Genomic DNA, 24950 nt, shown 5'->3' on the forward strand with positions numbered 1-24950 from the left:
AAAATACACACTTACTAAGTTTGTGGTAGTATAGTGCACAGTATTAAAAATACCAACCAAAATAAATAAATGAAATCTAGACTAGTAAATTCTACACAAGGGATTCATGTTATCTATCCATCTTCATGTAAAATGCCTTTATGAAGATTCTGTCTGGTTTGCTTTCATTTAAATCGGTGGTGAGTATTCAATCTCTTTTATATAATTTGATTCAAATCTTCCTGGCATACATGTTGAGAATTTAACAGGCTTCCTGACTTCTCTCATTTAGTCATACAACCACACTAGAAGGAAAGCTAGTCAACTGAGCACAAGGTAAACCACACACACACCTCTGAACTTTAAGATGCATGATGAGCTTGAATATAAACTGAATATAAAAACAGTATAATTGATCTATACTGGGTTTTGGGGTTTTTTTTGTTTATTATTATTTATTTGTCAGAGAGACAGAGAGAGCACAACAGGCAGAGGGAGAAGCAGACTGCCCACCAAGCAAGGAGCCGGATGAGGGACTCGATCCCAGGACCCTGGGATCATTACCTGAGCCGAAGGCAGTCGCTCAACCAACTGAGCCACCCAGGCATCCCAAATTATACTGTTTTTTAAAAACACTTCATAATAGGAGCACCAGCGTGGCTCAGTCGGTTGGGTGGCCAACTTGGTTTCGGCTGGGGTCGTGGTCTCAGCCCCACACAAGTGCATTCTGTCTCTCGCTCTCAAAAATAAATGAATGAATTTTTTTAAAAAAATTCATAATATTAATTTATCCCTCAAGGTAAAATATGATATATTTATCGCTAGTCTTAAAAGGGGGAGAGGGGCACCATTCTGTGTTATACATAGTATCACAATTATTGCTGATATGGTTTTAGAGTTACCAGCTTTGGATAGTTCGCAACAATTACTAGAAACATCTTATCAAGAGAGAACATCTATAGGACCTCTTTCACAGAACAAAATCATCAGGTGACAATGGGCCACTAACATTATTTTTCTGTACACAAGACTGCTACATCACTAACTTCATTACATATTTCTTAATAGGTCCTTCAATCAAATATAGGAAGAAGCCTGGTACTGTACTATACTATGCGTTAGTGCAATTTGGGGGTAGCACAGAGTATTAAAAAGCAGAGAAAACATCAGACTTCACCATTTTCGCTTTCAGAAAGATCAGAAGAAAGAAAAACTGAAATACAGAGGTAGGAGGTGGGATCTTTGTTCCAAAGCATACCCACAGGCACTGGAGCACCCGGGTACCAAGAAAGATCTAGTTTATGTTCAACAGACACACTATAATACCAAATTGTTAGGAAATAGTCAGGTGCTAAGCAATTAGGTGTTAGAAGGTGCTAAAGCCAGAAATTCTTCCTCAGGCCCATATCATTAGTGGTGGACACAAACAAGAACCCAAGTCACCTGACTCCATGAAATTCTCCTGCCTCTAATCAAATTATATTTACGTGGTGCTTTCTTTGTGCCCTTGCTTTACATGAATTACATTCTTCATTCTCCAAACCTTAGGAGGTTTGACCAACTGTTCAAGTTACCCAGTCAGTAATTGGAGAGCTGAGCTCTGAATCCACACTTTAAACCAACCAGGCAAGTTCCATGAGAGAATTAAGCCGTAATGTTCCAAAGCATCCATTCTTTAAGAATTACCTTCTCTATGCTTCGAGAATGGTACTGGTTATGAACCATTTCTGAGAGAACTGAAAAAGAGTCTCTCAAATCATTATCTGGGGGTTCTGCAGTTCAGATGAAGAAGCCTGGTTAGAAAGGCTGTAACCACACCGTAGATGAGCACTTTTTAGAACCATAAGTACTTGGTAGTCAGGTACAAGAATGAAGCTTTAATGATACTTAGCATGAATCCAACATCCAAATTCCTTTAAAATACAAGAGACCTGCATGTCTTGGGAGGAACCTGTTTTAATTTGGTAAACTGGGCCTGGTCCCGACCGGCAGCTGATGCAGCTTGTCATCTCTCCCAAGAGACCTACAACCCAACGTCAGACTACCACCACAACTCAAGCCATGAGGAACCTCGAGCCCGACCTCAGGACACTGAACAAGGTCTGGTGTGTTTCATTTTTGACTTAGTCCTCCCGTTCCCATGCTCATTCCGGGGAAAACTTTCTCCCAACGCTCTGATCTGTTTAACATGCACAGAATAAGAGATTATTTAGAAAAGCCAAGTAATCCCTAATAATGTCCATTGACAGCCCTAGGAGTGGATTAAAACCAGGAGAAAAACCTCCAGTTCTCCTGGCTGTGAAGAAAATAGGATGAAAGAAACCAACAGTTTCCACCCTTTGCTCAATACATTCAGTGGAATAGACACATACCAGGACTTGACAGTCTCTCATTTAAGCCTCAGAATTTCCCCTAAGAAGTATGGAGTATGGTTCCTCTTTTACAGAGCATGAAACTCAGGGAAGTTAACTTCCCACAATCACACAAACTGTATCAGAGGCAGGGTTTAACCTTCACATTACCTGACTCAAAACTCTGATTCTTTCGACCACACCAGAATGCCTTCCTTGAGTCCTTGGGACTTGCAGAAGACAGACTAGTCTGGTTCTGGCTTTGCTTAAATGTCTTTCAACAGGCTTCCTAGCAACTTTCCAAGGCAAGTGGGGGGCAATATGGAATCACTGTGGGGTTTGGAAGATGTGAAAGAGTGGGTACACAGGACTCAAAGCCAACAAAAAATTAAAATTATAATCAGCAAGCATACACCCTATCCCATCCGTTTTGATGTTTCAATTATTCCTAATGAAATTTGCAATCCTTCATTTGTACAATAGCACCTCTGGGTAGTAGAAAGCATTTCCAGGTTTTATAATGTCTTCTAAATATATATTCTACATACATGTAACACATCTGAATCTATATGTGTATGTTATTAATGTTTTATTATTTTCATTTCATATAAATCATGTTTATATTATATACAATATTTACATGCATTAACATATTTATGTTTACATATAATGTCTAATATATGTAATACCTATTATCCTAATATATTGTTATATTAGATATAATAAATATAAACATCATATATAATGTTTATACACACCATATTTATATGCAGCATATAAATATGATTCCCTGCAATTAGGGTAGGGATGTAGAGGAAACAGAAAAAAAGAAAGAAAAAAACAGATCCTGAGCAGTCTGTTGATCTCGGGTTTTAGATCCCCGTGCATATTATAAAAACAGAATTCCAGGGGCCAATCTACTTCGCTTGTAGAAAAACCCAGAAAGGGTGGGACCAAATCCAAGGCTTGCAACCCTCCAACCACCCCTCTGTCACGGTCATTTACACCCAGGGACTCAGCTGGCTTTTAGACACCACACAGACAGGTTGTGTCACATCTGATAATTTAAGGAGATGGATGACCTCATCTAATTATCATACATGGTTTGCTCTGTGATGAGCTACCATTCCCCTATGTTTATTTATTCCCGTAGAGTATTAATATAAATTTTAAACAATTACTCACCAGCAGACCTTAACACCATGTATCAATCAATCCCCTGGGAAAACTGAACTACCCATGCACAATAAAATTTTACCTCATGAAAATTAATTCTGATTTCTACATTTATATCGACAGGAAAATCAGGTGTTTGCAGAGACAACCAAGCACTCTGCATGTCTAATTTAGAGCAATCTGCCCACCCTCCATTGTGCCCATCCTCCTGAGGCTTCCCATGGCCCATTTGTTTGTCTCGCCTAACATTTCTGCAGATACAAATTTAAGTCAATTCTAATATAATGTCTAGGCAATGAAGGGCTTGGTATTTTTAAAGTGACAAACATCGTAAGGATTTTGCACATTCCTTTCTGTGGCAAATGTCAAGATGACTACCATAAAAAGGCCGGTCCCTGGCACTCGAAAACAAGCTGCTTCAATGGTATCACCAAGCTGGACTCCTGAGTCATGTTATTAATGCACAGTTTCATCTAAAACATTGCTTTCCTCCAGGAATCGATTAGATATATGTGCAGTAGTAATTTTATTTAGGTGTTTTCTTTCTACCAACAAAAGATCAAAGTTTGTAACAGGCTGACCTCCATTTATACTGTAAAGTGAAGGGGTAGGGTTAGGTGAGTGCAACTAATCATCAGGTGGATGAGTCAAATGAAAATTGGCCTTTTTCAGTACGCTCTTGGCAGATTTTTACCGACTTCTGTGTTGGTTGCTAAAAACGCACTGGCCTCGATTTTACTCCTCTGTGCTCGCCCAATTTGTAGGGTTGTCTGAAATCATTTCTATAAACATCATGGACACCCTGCTTTATTAACTTTACAATAGTCTGTCCTGAAGCTGAAAACTCACATCTGTGTTTGAAAATGAGAGGTTATCAGCAAAGGGGTGGCTTTTAAAAATAGATTCAACCTCCTGTGGCACAGTTCTCAGACAACAGGTGTTGGCTGAAATGTCAAGATAAAACACATCAAATCCTTTGTGGTTCTGCTGTCTCCGTGGTCCCTTTTAGGACACGGGTTGTGTCCTTAACCCAGAGACAGAACACTTCACTCACTCTAGTCCTTTCATTTCCACTTCAGGATTAAAGGCTACACAAGTTTTAGGAAGAGACATTTCTCAGGCCTGCTAAACGTTTCTTTGCCCATTCATTTCAGGCTTTTCTAATGGCCCGAGTGATATATTAGCACAAGAATCTAGCTCGCTAAACCTTAGTCATCAATTCATGATTTCTAGAAGGCAGAAAAATCACAAGTGGTACAAATAATAAAGCCTGCCCGTTAAACAGTCCTTCAAAGTTCCCCATGCATCCTCTCCTTTGATCCTCATAATATAACACTGTGATTCAGGATTAAGTTAATATTATCCTTGTTCTGCAGATGGAGAAATCGAAACCGAGAGTTGGTTTTGCTCTGCTTTACAATGACTCCTCTTTCCACTCAACCTCCCTGCTGGAATATGCAGCCGTCCACAACTGGACCAGGTGAGAGGGTGGATGCTAACACACCGAGCTCCCCCCGTAATCGAGCAGCAACGGATAGCAGGTAAGTGTCGGGTTCTGAATCAAGCTGCTTGGGATCAAATTTTTAGCTCCTAAGAAAATTCCGAAAAGTTCTTCAAGTTCTAAAGTTAACTTTCCTCATCTATAAAACAGGGAAAATGATAATACTTCTCTTAGGGGACTGGCTTGAAGGTTGGATGGCTTAAAAAACACGCAGTGTTAATTCACAGTACTTGGCATACACCAGGCACTCAAAGTGATCAGAAAGCAATATTATAATCATTGGAAGATGGTTGTTAGTAATTATGAGTGTCCAGACATGCTGCAAGAAGAGACATCAAAATAAACTCAAGTACACTGTAAACACCTACGGGAGAGAAAAAAGGAACAAAGTCACAAAAGGGAACTATTTAGCCCACTCTTCCATCTGACTCTTCTCATCTCTTGTTACAAACCACAAGGGTGGTTTTTCCACACTGAGCTGGGACCAATGAGATCAAGACTGATTCTTAGATCCACTGGCATTTGTGATCCAAGCCACTCATTCAGTCATCTTGGACACTCAGGGAACCGCTGTGATGGCAGTTGCCAGTGATTTCCAGATCTTCAGGAGACCGAGATGCCCTTTGTAAGGGGCGACCAGGGAGAGGCTTTGCAGGAATATTCTATCTGTCAGGGGTCTGTGATCTTATAAAATCTATTGTTTTGTTTTCTTGACACGGATCTGTTGCAATTCAAATTTCTGCCCTGTGCTGAAGACTGGATATGGGGTGGGGTGGGAGCACCTACAGGGTGGGCCAGTAAACTACCCCCATCTGCCAAATAACAAATAAATTACACTAGACTGGCAAAAGAAAGAACTATTTGCTCTTTTTTTTTTTTTTCCTTTTCACTGCTATGTCTGCAACATCTTCCCACCATAAACACACGCAATACTAAAACCTGCAAAACTACACACACCTTCAAGGATATCTCTCAAAAAAGGGGTGGGGGGCGCCTGGGTGGCTCAGTCAGTAAGTGTCTGCCTTCGGCTCAGGTCATGATCCCAGGGTCCTGAGTTTGAGCCGTGCATCGGGCTCCCTGCTTGGCGGGGAGTCTGCTTCTCCCTCGGCCTGTTGCTTCCCCTACTTGTGCTCTCTCTCTCTCTCTGTCAAATAAATAAAATGCTTAAAAAAAATTTTTTTAATAGAAAAAATTTTTTTATAAAGCATAAAAGAAAAAGACAAAAGGGAACCAAATGTTGCTCCATCCAAAGGGAATACAGTGGTGAACTGGAGTTTTGTTACCATCAAATACTCTAGTTGGTGCATCTCAAAATTTGAACATTGCTAATGTGTATGTATTACATTTCTGAATCACGTCATTCCTTCTTCTCGAAAATGGAATCTGTAATTTGGAGCATTCCTCTAAAAACGTCTCCAGCAAATTAAAAGTGTGTCTATCTTACATTCCAACCATCTGCTTTAATTCTCAAGGCTATTTCATATTTCAGAAGTTACTTTGTAAGACATTGTTCTTCCTCTGGATCCCTGCCTCACCTGCCTCTGTCAGAACATTCTCCCATCAATCACGGCCTCTCTCATCTCTTTCATCTCTGCCATTTGGCCTTCTCCCTCTGATAAGCCCAAATCTCCCATCTGGTAACACTTACCTAGTTGTCTCTACAACCTTCCCCACCCTCCAGGAGCCTTTTTCTAAGAACTGCCTCTTGCTCTATTCATGGTAATAGCAACTGGCCTGTTGCAGTGTAGGACCTCCCAGTGAGATGGTACCAACGTGTGCAGAAGTGACCCAAGCTCAGGCAACCAGAGTCCTTTTTCCAAACCCCATCTCCCGGTCACAACTGAATGGGTTAGAGATGGTCATCTGGCCCACATTCAGAATGTCAACATACCTTGTTTAGGAGGCTATGTTTCAGACTAGGATTCTAGTCTCAAACTGTTCAGTGGAGAAACTGTAAGCCCTCACAGCCATTCAATAAACACTGGGAAGCAGAGAAAGCCAATTTGCAGGGACAGAGAAGAATGAAGACTTAGACAAAGAAAACCAGAGACTGGAATGAGAGATGATCCTGATGGCAGTCACACCCCTTTTTGCCATTGTTGGCACATCCTTGACCTTAAACTCCCATGAAGGATCATCCAGCCACTACCAGTGAAAAATATTTCCCCTTTTGGTTTAAGATAGTCCTATGGGTTTCTACTACGTACAATTCCAAATTGCCTGACATAACTCTTTTAATTCTGTAAACAAAAGAATGCCAAATCCCTCAAACTCCCTTTTCTGAACTCTCCGTATCTCTCCTCACATTGCCAAATTCCTTGAAAGAACAACCCACAGCTTGCTCTTTTATTGCCACCAGCTACCAACTCCTCAAGGCACTGAAACCATGCCTCTTTCTGCAACACTCTACTGGAACCGTTATATTATTCAAATCCCCTTCAGATACCTATTTCTAATGGCTGAATAGTCATCTACAGAGACCCTGCAAACTCAAGATGTCCAACAGTGAAACTATCACTTTCATCCCCACCATTCCTACTGTGTTCTCTAGTCTACCAAGTTCAGTGTAGCATGGTTTACCTGATAGAGCTCTTAGAATCGTCTCTGACTCTGATCTCTTCCTACTTCCCCAAATCCCATAACCAACAGCACCTGAAATTTTACTTCTGCCTTATGTTTCCCATCTGCTCTGCTCTCCCCTCACCACTATTCTTTTTTGGACCTTGGGCATCTCTCACTCTGGGAACGACGTAATGGTTTACTAACTGTTCTCCCTGTCTCCAATTATTGGCGCTCTTGAATCGATCATCTACACACTGTGATTCAACATGTATTACTTTTCCTTTTTAATTTTAAAAAACCCTAGGACGAAGGCCAACATTGTTCGAATACGCAGAGCTGGGCTACCACAAACGTCCACATTGTTGTGAACACTGCCCATCCCCCACTTCAGGTCTTACGAAATTACAGCCTAGGTGCAAACATTTTACAACCGAGACTCAAACCAATGGCCCAGTCCCAGCAACATCTCTTCCCACCCAGAAGCCCTATGCCTAGTACAACATAGACAGTGCTTCTTCAACATGCTATGTGCTTTTCCTTAGTCATGCTCTGACAGATCCGGCTGCTTTAAAGTAGGTTGGGAGATGTAAATGTCTTCCTTGGGGACTCTCTTCCTCACTTTGGATACTCTGCATATAGTTCAGTGCACTACATAATTTACACTGAATAACAATACCTGCATTAATCGTTAAATTACATTTGATGTTAAAAATATTTGAAGCAGGAGACATTAAAAAAAAGACAGCGTAAATTAAAACATATGATGTACTACGTACTCAGAGGTCTGAAGTCTTAAATGTACTACCTAGAATCCTACCTATCTGCAAGTTATTTCATTCTCTGTCATCTAATTGAAGAAATTTACTTATAGAATTTCTTTTTTGATGATCAGCACTTAAGCTTTTAATAAGGTGTTATACTAATATCTCTTATCTAATTAACCATTATCCCAAGGTTTTCTTTAAAAAAATGTTTAATTGCTTCTATTTTTTGAGATCTTGACAACTATATTGTCTTTGGTTTCTAAGGTGAATGTCCATATTATAAATATATTTAGGTCTCTATAAATGAATATGATGTTCAGGAAACATAATTTCCAGAATAGCCACGCTCACTTGGGAAGTGGGGGAAAAAAGAAAATTAAAAAATAACCAGTAACCCGTTTAGCATCCTTAATGTAAATTCACACCACGTAAATCGGAAAGCTCCTTTGTCTGCCCCACATACCATGCATCATTTCTCATGGGATTTTCACCACAACACCTCTTGATCGCTTTTCTAAGACAGATTACCTCAGTGTGCCTAAGCCCATTTATTTTACTGAGCCATTCTTCCTTTAACCCTCAAAATAAGACATCAGTAATGTCTAACCGTCCCTTTCTATAGCCTGACAGTAGGCACCTTAGACAGAGAACAATTTTATTAGCTCTTTCTCCTCCTTCCCCTAATTATCCCCCACAGTAGGTGGGAAAATGTCAAAAGAAACAATTGTCTAGACTGTTTGACAATTTTGGTAGAAGTGTTGATCATGTATTACAGATTTATCTGTGCATTAAAATCCCTCAACAATTTCCCTATAGAGAGAAATGTCTGAGGGTAAGAGAAAGGCCCCTGAAACAGCCAAAGAAGATTCAAGTGAGAAGGTCCTGAGGTCTGGTCACAGGTCACATGGGAGAAAACAAAGCAAAAACTCCCCATTTGATTTGATGTTATATGCAAATAATAATGAATCATGATTAACAGTAAATGGGTAGGTGTATGAAAGACAGAGAAGTAGCAATTAGCTGTCTGAATAAAAGAATACAGGAGTTATTTTTCCAGTTTGCCCAGAGACAACTATAATAAATTTTTAATGACTGAGGAAAAAGAATTTTCAAATTGACAGTAAGATTATCCCCAAATCTGAAGCCTTTAAAATGGGCAACACCATTATTATCCATTGCCATCATTTCTCCTTTAAGTTGTTCTTCAATTTATGATACAGAATTTAAAATGTATCCTAATTTTTTTAATCCAGCAGAAGCATATGGTTAAAAAAAAATCAGAAGAAGCAAATGTTAAAATAACATTTAGCCAGAAATATCCCGCATTCATATTCAAAGAGAACTTTAAATATTGCTTCATATGTAACAACCTGATCCTACATTATTGAAATTAACTGTAAAAGTGTGCCAGTTCGTTTTGGCCACAATGTCAATCTTTTCCTTGTTTATTATCTCGTTAAAATCTGTATAAATGGCAATTTTAAAGGAGCAATAATACTGAATCACTACAAATTATATAAACCCATAAGGGAAACCTAACAGTTTATATTTTACAAATAAAATTTTTAAACTGTTCACATTTATCCTTTATTCCTAAAGCATATCACACCAAATATGTTTCATTCTTACAAATTTCTAAGTATCCCATATCTAAATGTCTGAAATAAAAACTGCTTAGTATGCAAAGGCCTTTTAATAGGTGCCCAACATTTCAAATGCAGTAGTTTCTTTCCCATACTTATTTTGCTAAAAAGATGGCAAAATCATACTTTCTTTATTACTCATCAATTATGTTAATAACTCATCTCTATAGGACCTGAGCATTGCAAGCTGCTTTTGTATACAATGTCTCCTTTGATTCTCTTGACAAATTATTCTGAAATGCTAGTGTTACAAAAATATTTTGAAAGACATTCAACCGCTAAAAACAGTTGTGGATTGGCAGGAATCTCTGAGCATCCATGACTGTTAATAAATTTACCTCACTGAGGTTTTTCTACCCTAGCAAACCACTTGAAGAAGGTTAAAAGAAATACATGTGCATGCATGCACATATATATATATATAACATATATATACACACACATATGTGTATATATACACATATATACAACACAATATATGTATATATTACATATAATATGTATACATATATATATTACATATAATACATATATACACATAAAATATTACCTAATAAATAAAATACTACAATATAAGGTAGACAAGTTATCTAATTATGCAATGTTGATATTTTAGGCCCTGAAGGAAAAGGTAAATACATTATTTTTCACAAAGTACTACCATTTTTATTTCAATTAACACTGAAGTCAATTGCCTTTTTCTTTCAAATCTGTAAACAATATGACACAACCAGTTTCATGATTTGGGGCATACACACACACACACACACAATAAATCAAGCCTAAGCTACATGGTTGACCATCTTGATACAGTTTGAAGTTTACTGGAAAGCAATCCTATGAAAGGCTTGGGGACGTTTGTGGTACTAGACATAAACAGCCCATGAAAAGAAAAAGTGGCCGACACTGTATGACACAGGGTCTGATGCACACTCTAAGTCTTAACTAAATGAGGACTGGATGTGATAGAACAGACCTCATTCCCCATGGTGAGCAGCTCATAGGCTTTTCTGAAATCCTACAACAGTACTATTACAAATGATGGAAGGCTGACACTTTAGTAATAACAAAATGTTACTTTTTTAGAAACACTGAAACAAATTCTGATTTTTTTTTTCAAACTCCTATCTAAGTATGTTTATGTTGGAACTGATTATGTCTATACATGTAAGGGACTGAAGGAAATCAACAGATCAGATGATTTCCCTAAAATACACTTTATTTTAACCATTTAAGTCTCCAGTTTAAGGTTATAAACAGTTCGAAGACATTCATTAGAAAACAAGATGTGAATTGAGAAGAACAGATTACTTCCCTGGAAATCTGTATCTGTATTAAAAAACAGGGAAAAGAACAGAAATTTCTGTCTATGTGTTTTATATAATGATACTCCAGAAAACATATCAATTAAATAATACTTTGTATGGGTACAATTTTTAAGTCATTTTAAAAATTCCTAAATGCATTGTTATTTCTTATATATACTTATAAATCTAAACAGTAAATGTGAATATGTAATTTGCATGTGTTATTTTTATTTTTGCAAAACCTTACGATGTATAAACCCAAGAATGAAAAGTATTTTATTATTTTTTTTAACCAGTGTTGGCGAAATAATAGAAAAGTCTGCACAGCCAGGTTTCTTTGAAGAAAAAGAGCAGTAAAGTTTCTATTTTCAAAATGAACAACTTGCTATAGATTTTAATTTATATGCACTTATTAAATTAAAATTAAACTGGTGAAAGCCACACACAACAATAAAGGTACATCTTATTTCCTTTCTAAAACCATAAGCTTAGATTCTTGTACCTTTCCAAAATGTTTTTTAGATCATATCCATTACTCTCTGCCTAATGCTCACATTCAAATGCCAATCCAAATAGCTACACATATACCCATGTATAAATATTAAGATATTTAACATCATGTTACTACTTATCTGAAAAATATACCTACTGTTGCATATTTTAAACATACACCTGTGGAATAATAAATGTTGTCTTATGGTTAAGCTTATGAGAACAAATTAAAGAGCTGAGAAAGGGATTTATTAATGGTCATTGTTTTTAGGTCTTAATTTACACTTATTACTTTACCTCATATTTTATCTTAAGGCACATTTCCTTATACATGTAGTATGTGAACAGAAATTGGTAAGCCCAAATGAAAATAATTATGTCACTTCTAACACATGAAAAAGATATCCATTCCCATGTTATGACATAAACTTATTTCCTATAGCCTGTAAATATAATTTGTCTAATAACAGAAAAAAATATTTATATCTTAAGTATTTAAACCCCAAACTACTACTGTTTCATGAGATGTATCTATTTCCTTTAGATACCTATAATTCTTATTAATATGTGTATCCTATTACACAGTCTATATTAAAATCCTCATATACCAATGGGCTCTCAGCCAATTACTCTTGACTGATTGGTATTTTGATGTGACTGAGATAAAAGTTTAACATTAAATAGTTACAACTACAGTGATTTTTTTTAAAATCTGGATTTGTAAATAGATTCTAAAAAAGCAATAGATTTAAATTAACGTTACAATACTGGCTAACATACATATCATTCTGAGTTTTAAAACAAAAGTGTTTTCATTTATGTGCTAAGAAATTATTTCTAGAACAAGCAAGAACTCTCCCTCTTTGAAAACTCTTATCTTAAACTACCAATATAATATGTGCATACTATAACATGAAAATGGTGTGACTTCCATTTATATATAAACCAATATGCATTAGGTGGTTGATACTATATGGCATATTTACAATTCACACTTTATTGAGACAATCATTTCCAAAAGTAAAGCCTAACCTAGCAAAAGAACTGTATCAAAATTCCTTTCTTGGTGGGGGGAGGGAAACCTTGTTATTTTAGTGTTAGGTCTTAGAACAGTTTCACTATACTTAAATCCAGAAGAATATGCTATGTGAGAATATATGCTAAACCAGGAAAAATTAAAAAAGAAATTTAAAAGGATACATTTGTTTTATTATAATAAAACTTAAACCTTTAATATTATTGTAAACACTACTTAAAAAAATTAAAGCTTTGTATTAGTAATTCTAATTCAGGTCCCACTCCAGTGAGTGCACAATTAATTTTATACTGTGTTGATGGCATGCTCTTCCTCTAAAACTGATACTACATTTTCTGGGGAAAAATAAAATTGTCAAAAAAAAAAAAAAAAAAAAAAGAATTTATTAATGATTTCCAGAGAAATTTATACATAGGAGTGTTAACAGTTTGCCTTCAATGATAACTATGTAATCTTTGTACTGAGTTTTTATAGGCTTGGAATTTTTTTCCAAAGATTTGAGATTTATCATGATAAACACTCAATATGAATCCTTTTCTTGCAAGAAAAGCAAATGGCACACCTTGATAAAATTAACACTGCACTTTTTTAAATTTCATAAAGTTTATTCAGAAACCTAACAAGAAGTACAAATGTCAACTCTCATTTCTCCTCTCCTCAGAATATTTTAACTTCAGGAATAAATTACTGAAAATGCACAAGACTTATACAAATAGCATTAATGTTACCTACAGGAGACTGACTTAGCTCTACAAAGTCTTTTATTAAGCTTTTACTCTACAAAATAATTGTTTCCTATTATTTGAAAATATCTTAAATTCCCATTGTTAAAAAATAAATTTCAAATCCTTTCAAGGGGAAGAAATTGTGGTTTCCTAATTCCTATTTTTCTTCCCTATTTATTTTCATCTTGTCTCCAGTGAATTTCTGATCATAAACATGAAGTTATTTTAATTTTAGGAAAGCATTTTTTGCAGAGGTCCTTCTCACAATAAGGATTTGTACATTAGTATTTTACAATGGTATGTTCTGGAATAAAAGGTTGTATTTTGTTGTATCTGTAAAAAGTCACAGTTTCCCCCAGTGGGGTGAATGATGCATTCCCTCCAAATGAAAGAAATATTGATAAATTGTCAGTTAAAAATAACACGTTAAAAATATGTCAACTGCACACACAGACTCCTTTTTGAAGAGCCACCTCTCCATTTGACACAAATGAAAGCGAGTCACTTGAGTTCTCGCTTTATAGGCCAAGCTACAAAAAGAATAAAGAATTCAATCAATAAAAGTGTAATTTCCTAATAAGAGTGAATAATTTTGAAGCATCCTTAGAGTAATTCTTACTCTATATATTTCAAAATATCCGCTTGGAACATCCTACCAATTAAAGAGAGATCTACAGATGGTATTTCCCCTTTCGCTTCATAACAAAAAGGATCTGCAATCATCTTTATGGAAGATTATCTAAAAAGGAACATGACTGTAAATCAATGACAAAAAATATTCGACACTCCCCTTCTCCGGGTGAGAATGTGCATCCTTCAGATTCTTACACTGACACCTAATGTAATAAATACTTTAAGCTGCATCTTAAATAATCGCTGCAGGGTTTCAAGTGGTAAAGGTTCACTGTTAGCATCCACCAAAAACCAGTATTCAGCACTCGGCCAACAAAGGACAGCAAATAATTCCCAACAGCAGAAATACCGGGAAGGCTACCTTGGGCTTTGTTTTTGTTATGTAAAATGCATTAAAGTGACTCATCCATTTAAGATCATCTACTCTTAGAAGCTTTAAAGTAGCTTTAAGAACCAAAATAAATGCTTTCCCAAAATGCCCGATAGGCTCTTCAGCGCATTTAAAAATGTGTATATATTTTTATGAGCTACTGACTTTGCTTCTTTTTTTCCAGACAGAGAGAAAAGAGAATTATTATTTTTCATTCCCTTCCTGCCGTGTGACTATAGAGTTACCTTTAAATACTCTATTTCCAGAACGGCAACGAATTTTTTAAGTGATTTTTGAAATGTTAAAAATAAGAGAAAATTGCAGGCGACTCTGGAAACGTACATCGCTCCCTCAAAGAATAGGTTCTATTCGTTCTAAGAACAGGAACAGCGTGTCTGCCCGCACTTACATGCTTCAAATGAAGGATGAGCAGGTTGGATGGTGTGGTCCCAAAACCCGCGAGCCCCTTGAGTGGACAGCACTCTAAGCTGCGTCGAGCGAGCACTCTTCGGATGACACAGACTGTCAAGTGCGCCCAGTAATTTGGGATTTAATGAGTTTGGGCACTACAGCAATTAGCATCCCCCAGGCCAAGTGCGGGAGAAGTCCATGCCACCCTGGCAAGCATGAAATTACCTATTTGTAAAACACCCAAGCAAACACAACTTTTTTTTTTTTTTTTCCTGGACTGGATTTGAGGACAGCGGATATCTGGCTGGAAACTTTCTTCCCCCCAGTACAGCTAAACTCTGTAAGTCTAAGGAACCCTTTCGGAGACGGGCTGGGGCGCCGCGAGTCGTCGGCGGACGTTTCCCGGGACAGCCCGGCCCCACCTAGGCGCCCGAGACGCCGGTTCGGCGCGCATTCCGGCGGCGAGCGGCGCGCACCTCCCGCTCGGCCTCTCCAGATCCCAGCCCGGATCGCTCCCCACCCCCACGGGCAGAAAAGCCCCGCTAGTCGGGAACCGTCCCCGCGCCCAGCTCCCGCGGCACCCCTCGGCCCGCACTCGCAGCCCTTCCCGGCCCGGCGACTTACGTGACGGCCGAAGGGAACGGCTCCTCCGACGAGGGGCCGATCAGCCAAGACTGGAAAAGTGTCAGAGTCAAGGCCAGCAGGCAGCCAGCAGCCATCTTCGCGATCGAAGATCAATCCCGCCTCCCTCCCGAGCCGGGGGAAGGAACGGTGCTGGAAACCGCGGGAGGAGAAGGAGCACACGCCGGCCGGACCGCGGACGCCTGGAGAGCTGGCGCGCCGGGGGCCGGAGCGCGGACTGGCGCTGGGGGCCGCAGGGGCGAAACCCGGCGCGGGGGAAGGGGCGGCGGCGGGCGGACCCACTAGCGCGCGTCGGCTGCTCCGCGCCGCGGCTGCCGCGCCTCCGCCGCCATCAAGAGCGACTTTGGAAACAGACCTGGGCGAGTCCGCCGGCGCTCGCGCGCTCTCGCTATCTCTGTGCCTCTCGGTTTCCTCCCTGATTTATTCCCCTGATTGCCGGGGGAGCAGGCGGAGGCGGGGGCGGAGGAGGGGTGACGGCGCTGGGGAGGGGGTGGGGGTGGATGCAGGAATGGGGGAATGGCTGGCGGAGAGACTTGTGGCAGGGAGAGGCTCCGTCTGGCTTCTCCGGGCAAGTCAGAGGGAGGTGGCTGGGGGTGGGCAGCGGGAGGGCTGGGCGTCAGAGCAGTCGGGCGGAGACGGGCCCGGAGCAGCCCTCCATACAAGGCAGAGAGGAACTCCCAAAGTCGGCGTCGGCTTGCTCCCGCCGCGCGGCGTGAGGCGGGGGAGCGGACCCAGCCCCACGGGGCTCCCGGGGGCCAGCCAGCCGCCCAGCGGCCATCCACAGGCTGCAGAGCTCCAGCCGAGTACTTGGCTTGCGTCTTCGGGGGTTATTTTTGCCCAGGCAGGCACGTTGCCCCAGCCAGCCCTTCTCCCAGGCGCAGAAGCCCCCGCCTGCCTAGGAATCGTGGAGAAGTGATTTGACCACAAATGTAGGAGGGGTTTGTATTTGCATTTTAAAGCACCGCTTTTGACTCTACCAGGTGGCACTATTTATTTGCCCAGGAGTGCCAGAGGCTAGAGCCTCTGGCGTGGCAGAATGACAGTCGTGCCCGCGGCCCCACGCCCAAGTAGGGCTCTCACCTGGCGAGGACGGAGCCTCAGGGCCCGGGCTGGGACTGTCAGAGAAGGACCTGGCGCTGTAAAATCTTTCCAGACCTGCCGTTCAGTAGGACAGAGTGGTGGAGGGACGAATTCTCCTTCCCGGGAGGACAGTGCTGCGAAGGGCTTTTTAACATCCTAGTGAGACTACTTCCCAAAGGTTCAAAACGCCCTGCTTTGGCCACTGGGCCGCCTTGCCTTGACAGGGTTGCCGCAAGGGTGAGTTCACTCTGTCAATGTGAAAGCACGAAAAGGGTAAGCAGCAGAACAGGTGGCAATTTGCGAAATGCGCTTTAAATGTGGAGGAGGAAAGAAAGGTGGGGGGGGTAAGAGCTAGGGAGCAGCCCTGCCAGACCAGTTTCACCTCCACCCCCAGGAGAAGGAGTGGTGCGGCGAGCTCAGCCCTTCTAGAAAGAGCAGAAGGGTCTTGGATTAGGCCTCTCCCTAGGGCACAGGCCTCCTTCAGGAAGGAAATGGTGTGCCAGTGGTGGAAAGGTTTCCTTGAATATCTTAAATCCTTAAACTCCCTTATAGTAATGTATTGGAGCACTTCGGGCAGGAAGTGAAAAGAACACCATTCCTGATGGAAAAAATGACCATCCTGCATATGTGTAAAAGCTGTAATTATGGGGTGGCTGTAAGATGTTTAATTAGCTCTTTTTTTAGTTTCACCAGGAGCTTGTGAAAGGAAAAAAGACCCTTATTAATTCAGAATTGATTTTCCAGCTTTCTGGGGCAGCCTTCCCAAACGGAGAAGACCCATAGTACTTACTAGCAAAAATTTTAAAGTGTATGTGATTTTATGATTCTTGATCCTGTAATGTTTTCTTCTCCCTTCCTCCTCCTTTTTTGTGCCTTATTTGTTTTCTTTATATTCTCTACATCTCTAGCTTGCACTTTGTTTCTTTCTTCCTATTCTGAGTGGCCTCACAAAAGGCACCCCACCGTGACTTAACTTAGTTTGTTTTTTGCTAAGCATAAAGAGTGTGGCCACAGGGGCTGGCAAATGAGAGAAATCAAGTGGGATGTAATGGGATTGAGAAGTAGAGCTTGGGAAGGATATTTTATGTAACTGAAGATGGCCTTCCAGTCCAAATTCAGATAACCAAATAATCAAGCCCATCATTTTTTGCTTCAATTTTTAATGATTCAAAGCAGATTTTCTTTCTCAGCATGGGGATTACGAATAGCAGAATTAGATGCCCACTACTGTCTATGTGATATGTTGGTATCATAATAGTCTCCCTACATAAAAATATTGTATTATATTCTGTCAATTATTTCAGTAAGGACTTCAGACTTCCTACTAAGGAAGTACACCGTTTCCAATTTATATTTTTAAGAGAAAGAGCTTAAAGAGCAAAAGGAATGTAATAAACTTCTAGAGAAGGTAAGTCAGCCTTCATTATTTGTTGGCCTTTGAGCCAAATCTCAATTTCTTTGGATTCCTCTGATGAAGCACTGTGTTCTCTAATATCTGAAGTTGTTGAAGAAAGTTATTGCTTCTAGAATTCTTTCTGAAAGTGCTGGTTATCACCTGTAAGACTAAATCATTGCTTAATACTCTGTTATGAGGTTTGCTATTAAATGCTTTATTATCCTAAACCTTTCTGATGAGGATATTCAAAATGTGGCTTTTATTTCCTATGTATGATAACTAAAACAGGATCATTTTCACAACATAGCATTATGTGTCTATTGGATTAGCCATAGCCTTCTACAGTGCACTGTTTCAGCTCAGTTATTTTGAAAAATTCCATGAAAACCAGATCATATCCCATTAATTGTAATAAAATTTTGCTTATTCACCAAAATTTGCTATTCCAGATAAAATGTTTATAAATCATAAGGATTGATGATAAAACTTGTGTTATGGGCCATCTGCAAGCAAGAAGTCAGAAATCAATATCTACTATTCATTTAAGAGAAGATAATCTAATAAGGAAGATTAATGAAGATCTGATGTCTGTATTAATCATTTCTAGAAGAAAGTTTAATCCAAAATATTTAGTTCTGACTTTTCCTCATGACCAATTTATGATGTCTAACTTTTTTTATGATGTCTATTTCTGTCATTTTATGAGAGTCATTTTATGATGTCAGAGAAGGAATGTACTCTCAATTGCTACTATATGTAAATGTTTAATTTGTTCATATACATTTTATTTTTATTAAAAATGGACAAAGAACAATATGAACCAAATAGCCATGAAATGTCCCCTCTTACTCCTTTTTGGTTTTAGGTTATACTATGCATATTGGTAACATAAAATTCAAGTTTTGTTGCATTTTTCTGAGAGCGTATTTCTGTATGTATGTTAAAGCATTTTTGTAAAAAAATGTTTCAGTAAATCAGTTTTTCTTCAACATTTTTGCTTTAAGAGTAAGACCGTGTAACTAAAATGTTTTGTTTTGTTTTTCTCTTATGTACAAACACACACACAGAAACTCTAGAAAGAAAAATAATTCTCCTTGGCAAAAATATTTGAAAGCAATGACTAATTTTCTAGGTTCTTTTGGTATCTGTTAAGAAACTAAAAAAACAGCGACATCAGGCCTTATTCATTTATTTACATGCTAATAGGAGGATAAGACCTGTCTCTGAGATATATAGTGTGAGAGTCAGAATCAGAAATACTCGTGATTTGAGGCAGTATGCTTCTAATGCATGCACACATGTGTTCCAGAGAGAGCCAAAGTTAAAAGCAAATGGACAGAAAACTTCAACTATCTCTGTCCTTGGGGAATATTTTCAGGAGATGGGAATAAGAAAAGAAAGCAACTCAGAACTATCAATTCCCAGGAGAATGGTTAAGGGAGCGTGTGATGGTTTTTACGTCAGTGTTCAGTATTTTTAAACTAACACAGCACAGAGAGGCCATTATAGGAAGCTCCATGGAAAAGACTCTACCTTGAGATGAAGAAAGATGGTCAAATACTCCCACCAACAACATAAATATTTAGAGGACATTTGTGGCCCAGGTAATACAGTTATTGGCAAGGCATTAAACTTTTAACGGAAGAATGGACACAAAGGAACATTGAACAAGAACTAACTGGAAGCTTACTGTTTGCCCATCAGAATCCTATACTGACAATCTTCTGCTGATTTAAGTATTTAGAAGTATTACCAGTTATATTAAATGCTATCAAATCCTCAACAAAGCAATGGCACTTACGCTACTGTGTTTTTAAATTTCTGCTAATGATGGATTTCTTCACTCCTTTTCCTGCCTTTCTCCTTTCCCCATTAAATACAGGCACATCTCAGAAAAAAAAAAAAAAAAAAAAAAATCAGTACCTACAGCATGACTTCCCATTAAAAAAAATTACTATTAAGCTTGAAAATCTAGATTTCATTTTAAGATCCTTCTTCACGCCATAGAGCTGGAGTTTTTGTTGTTCTTTTTCTTTTTCTTTTTTTTTTTTTGAACCATTAAGTTATAGCTCAAAGTATAGGGAATCCATTTACCTAGGCCTGCACAAAGGGAAGAATTCAGTTATTTACCCAAGTATTCAATAGCAGCAAAAATACAATGGAACATGGTTAGTAAGAGACAGAGGGTAACATTTGAAATGACCAAAACTAACAACTGTTGGCACTCTTTCCAGTTGTTGTTTTTTTAATTTTATGGATGCAGCCTCTGATGAGAAAGAAAAAGAAAGATGGTTGATTGATATTACTCTGACACTAGGTTTTTAATATACTTTAAACACAGTAACCCGCCATTGTAACCTAGCATATTTTTATAAGATTGTAGGTATGTTATGGATCAAATTCACCACCCGTACAGATAATACAGAATTCATCTATTAGACGAGTGTCCACAGAAGCACCACAAAGCGTGTTGCCAGGAATTTCCCCCCCTGCGATAATGGGTAATGGAAAGACAGTAAGAGAGCAGTCATCTTGCTTTTATGAGCACAGATTTTAGAATTATATGATTAAAATTCCTGCTCTTATTGCAAAGAAAACATGACTACCTGGACATACCAGTAAACATAGAGTTACAATCCTACATTCGACTGAGAGATGAAAATATCTCTATTTTACTCACCTATCACAGATGGGAGATGCAAACTTGTAAGTTTCAGATTTGGAAACATTGGAAAATCAAGACAGTACAAATATTTTTATACAGTAATAACATCTTCTTAAAAGGTGGGGGGTTCTAAGGGTTTCTGACAATTTGGGGAAAAAAGATACTGTGATGCCTAATCACCTAAAGGATACTGTTGTATGCTATCTAATATCCTATTGTTTTTCATATAATTAATAATACATCAACATTTTATACCTTTAAGACTAAGGATCTACACAATTCTAAAAATAGCTTGCATCGTCTACAACTGGAAATTTATACAAATTTTCTTTTTCTTATTCACAATTCCTTCAATTTTACTCTAAGGTAACCCATTCTTTAAGAATATGATTCTGTCAGAATGTCCATAGCTGGCTAGAAGAATTGATTTCATCAATTTGCCAACCTGGGTGAAGATAGCCCAGAGTAAAACAGCAAACTCAGTCCTGAGTTTCAACCTAAGCATATTTATTACCTGGATGTTACTGCAAGTTGTTCTGTTACCCACAGATCAATCTATTTTTGCTAAGATGTCATTCATTCTTGTGGATAGAATTTATACTGGCAGGACACTTGCAGAGTAAATTAGTAAATTTAAAGCAAATGCATAACTCTAAAGTATCAACTGGATAACTTTAAAAATGAACATTGCTATTTTTGTAATATCGTAACATTTACTAATCCAGCTTCCATTAGTAATGACTTTAACTTTTTAATTATGTCATTCACAGGGCTCGTAGTCATTATTTGTAATAAGAACATGCGTGAAAACATTTTGGTTGGGAGGGCTGTGTAGACTTAGTCATCTCTGTCTCTTTCTTCACTAGTACCTGAAATTCCTTATATTCAAGACCTGTTATTGTCAACAGTAGAGTGTTACGAGAATTCCTATATATTGGATTGATTGTGCAATTCTTTTAAACTTCATTTCTATTTCTCAAACTATGTACAACTTCTCCCTTTGAACAATAACACAATACTTATCACAGATGAACTGTCATCATAAACCGACTTACAACACGGTGACAAAACTTCAATTCAAGCCTTAACAAATGTCCATGATTCATCAGTGTTCAGGGACAGAATCCAGTTCTGCTCTTTTCTTCCCCAAGTTAACTAGCCAATCCCACTCCGCCCCTTCTCCACCCCTTCTTTTGATTTTTTTCTTCCCTGACAGACAATAGTTGAGTGTCTTTAACACATGACCAAAAAAGGGATTTTTTTTTTTAAGTAGGAAGGAGAAAAGGAAGTAGAAAAATTTTGAAATGCAAAGAGAAATTAGCCAAAAAAAAAAAAAGAAAAATGGATATATGAAGGAGGAACTCCGTACAGGTGAAAATGAGTTTGTTCATACAATGCAGATAACACAATGCAAAGAAGAAAGAGGTAAAACAGAAACAGCAAGAAATGTGAAGGCCAAAACTGCCTACACAAGAAACCAGTACCATAAATGAGGCAAAAGTGCAGGACAGTAAATTCACTTCAGTATTCAATCAACAAAAATGTTTATCGCTCAATAAAACACATAATGTTCAATATCTCCCTACTTATAGAAAATATTAATAACCTAAGGTTCTCTGAAAGTGGAAGAGGTTATATAATGTGAATATTTAGCCACTTTTTTAAATTTAAAAAAATGATATGAAAGTGTTATATAAGGTATATCTACTGTAACATAAGTTTGCAAATTCCCTTTGCATTTGATATCCCCATAGGCAGCAATCTGATCATTTATCATGCAGGATTTTTATAGCAACTCTAGGGAAAAACATCATAAGCCAAATCATATAAAATATCAATTTGTATGTAACAAACATTTTTACAGTAAATCACTCATAAAATTTAATGAACCTACTTTCTTTCCACGTGCAACCTTCAGAACCTCTTCTTTCTCCTAATACCTTTTCTCAGGAAAAATTCAACAATCAGAAGGTGTCAATGAGATTAGGGGGGAAGGGCAAAAGTGACTTAGCTGCTTCAATGACTTTGTTCTCACGTGAAAACGTGTGCACATTCAGAAAATGTTCCCGAATCCTGAAGTGAATTAAGTGTCATATGTCCCGGGCTATGTCCATGTCTTACATTAATTTGTTCTTAATGAGAAAACTTGAACTCGTTCATCTCTAAGACCTCCATCAAATACTCAAGTTCTTGACTCCAGATATTCTGTTGAGTCTTGAAATCATTAGAAACTCTCAGCTTCAGAGAAGTATGCCGTGGGATGCTAGAAATGGCGCAGACCTACCGAACTACAAAGCCTAGCTCTGTCATTTAGGAGTTCAGAGATGTAGGCCAAACGACCTAACCTTCCTGAGCCTCGGTTTTAAATTTTTAAAGAATAATCCTGTGAGGATTAAATGATACAGCATTTCATTCATTCATTCCATTTTCTCATTAATCCATAACCACACCCCCGTGAGTGATGTTGCAGGACAACAGATAAAGCATTTAGCCATGCAACGTGAAAAATGTCTCCCTCTCGGGGCGCCTGGGTGCTCAGTCGTTAAGCGTCTGCCTTCGGCTCAGGTCATGATCCCAGGGTCCTGGGATCGAGTCCCACATCGGGCTCCCTGCTCGGCGGGAAGCCTGCTTCTCCCTCTCCCTCTCCCCCCGCTTGTGTTCCCTCTCTCGCTGTATCTCTCTCTGTCAAATAAATAAATAAAGTCTTTAAAAAAAAAAAAAAAGTCTCCCTCTCTACTGAATGAAGACTTGAAAAATCTATTTATAACAAATTATTTTTGAAAAAACTAAACAATAACCTGTAAGGTTATTGTAAGGACAATTAACTGGCATGTAGTCTACATTTAATGAACTTTATGGTAGACACAGGATCTAAGGAAGTACCATTATTTTTCTCATCGTTTTGTAATCTGGGTGCATGCTTTAAATGTACATATCATGTCAGTACACTAATGATCAATAAAGGTAGATTCCATTGATCTCATGTGTAATAACAAAAAATGAGAATAACCCTCTTCAGGGATCAATTTATATAGGCAAATTTAACGGGGAAAAATAGTTATTGGAAATATATAATAAGGTGTTTTTTTCTAATGTGTTCTTTTTTTAACAGTTTTATTGATATATAATTCACATACCATTCAATTCACCCATTTAAAGTGTATATTCTAATGGCTTTTAGTATTACAGAAAGATTTTCAGTATTATTTTTATTTAAAAAGATCAATTATTACATATTTAAACAGGGACAGTGTTTGGTGAGACCTGCAAGTATTAGCTATATCGATATGTAGACATGTAACAAATATTAATTCAACTTAACATTAATGCTAGACAAATTCTGATGACCTTGATTCCTAAATTACACAAATTTCTGATGGCTAGGTTTTTTTTTCAAATATACAACTTCAGCCTATATCCTGTACATAGTTTACTTCAAGCAGTTAATCACCATAAAAAGTTTCTATTTAAATTTACATGAAAAAAATAATCATTTGGGCACACTGTTACCATATATATCATATATGTATATATGATGTACATATATACGTGTACATATATAAATGTATGTACGTATACATGTACATAAATACAATAAAATTATAATTCAGACCCGCATATGTACTTACTTCTTTATTTGTATCACTTAGCCATATGTTATGAAGTTTATTTTGTGTTGTCATCTTGTACTTACACAATGAGAAAAGTATTTATGATATCGAAGTACGTGAGACTATAAATGACATTTCCATTTATCAGATACATCAACTCTGGTTCTACATTTAATCACTGGCTAGAGCTATTTACTACTTCATGTACTGTTCTTCCATAAACATCAATACCTCAGTAGGACACCTCCAGAGTACTGATTTTTTTCCCTTTCAGTGGAGATGAGGAAGAAACATTTTATAGAAATAAAACATCCTCACCTTGATCAAGTCAATAAGCAGCTTTAAAAAGTGAATATGAGGGGCGCCTGGGTGGCTCAGTCGTTAAGCGTCTGCCTTCGGCTCAGGTCATGATCCCAGGGTCCTGGGATCAAGCCCCGCATCGGGCTCCCTGCTCCGCAGGAAGCCTGCTTCTCCCTCTCCCACTCCCCCTGCTTGTGTTCCTTCTCTCGCTGTGTCTCTCTCTGTCAAATAAATAAATAAAATCTTTAAAAAAAAAATAAATAAATAAAAAGTGAATATGAAACCAGAAAAATTAGATCAATAAAA

Source organism: Leptonychotes weddellii, chromosome 12 (genome assembly GCF_054177405.1).
Source record: "Leptonychotes weddellii isolate Sample4059 chromosome 12, ASM5417740v2, whole genome shotgun sequence".
In the NCBI taxonomy this organism is placed as follows: Eukaryota; Metazoa; Chordata; class Mammalia; order Carnivora; family Phocidae; genus Leptonychotes; species Leptonychotes weddellii.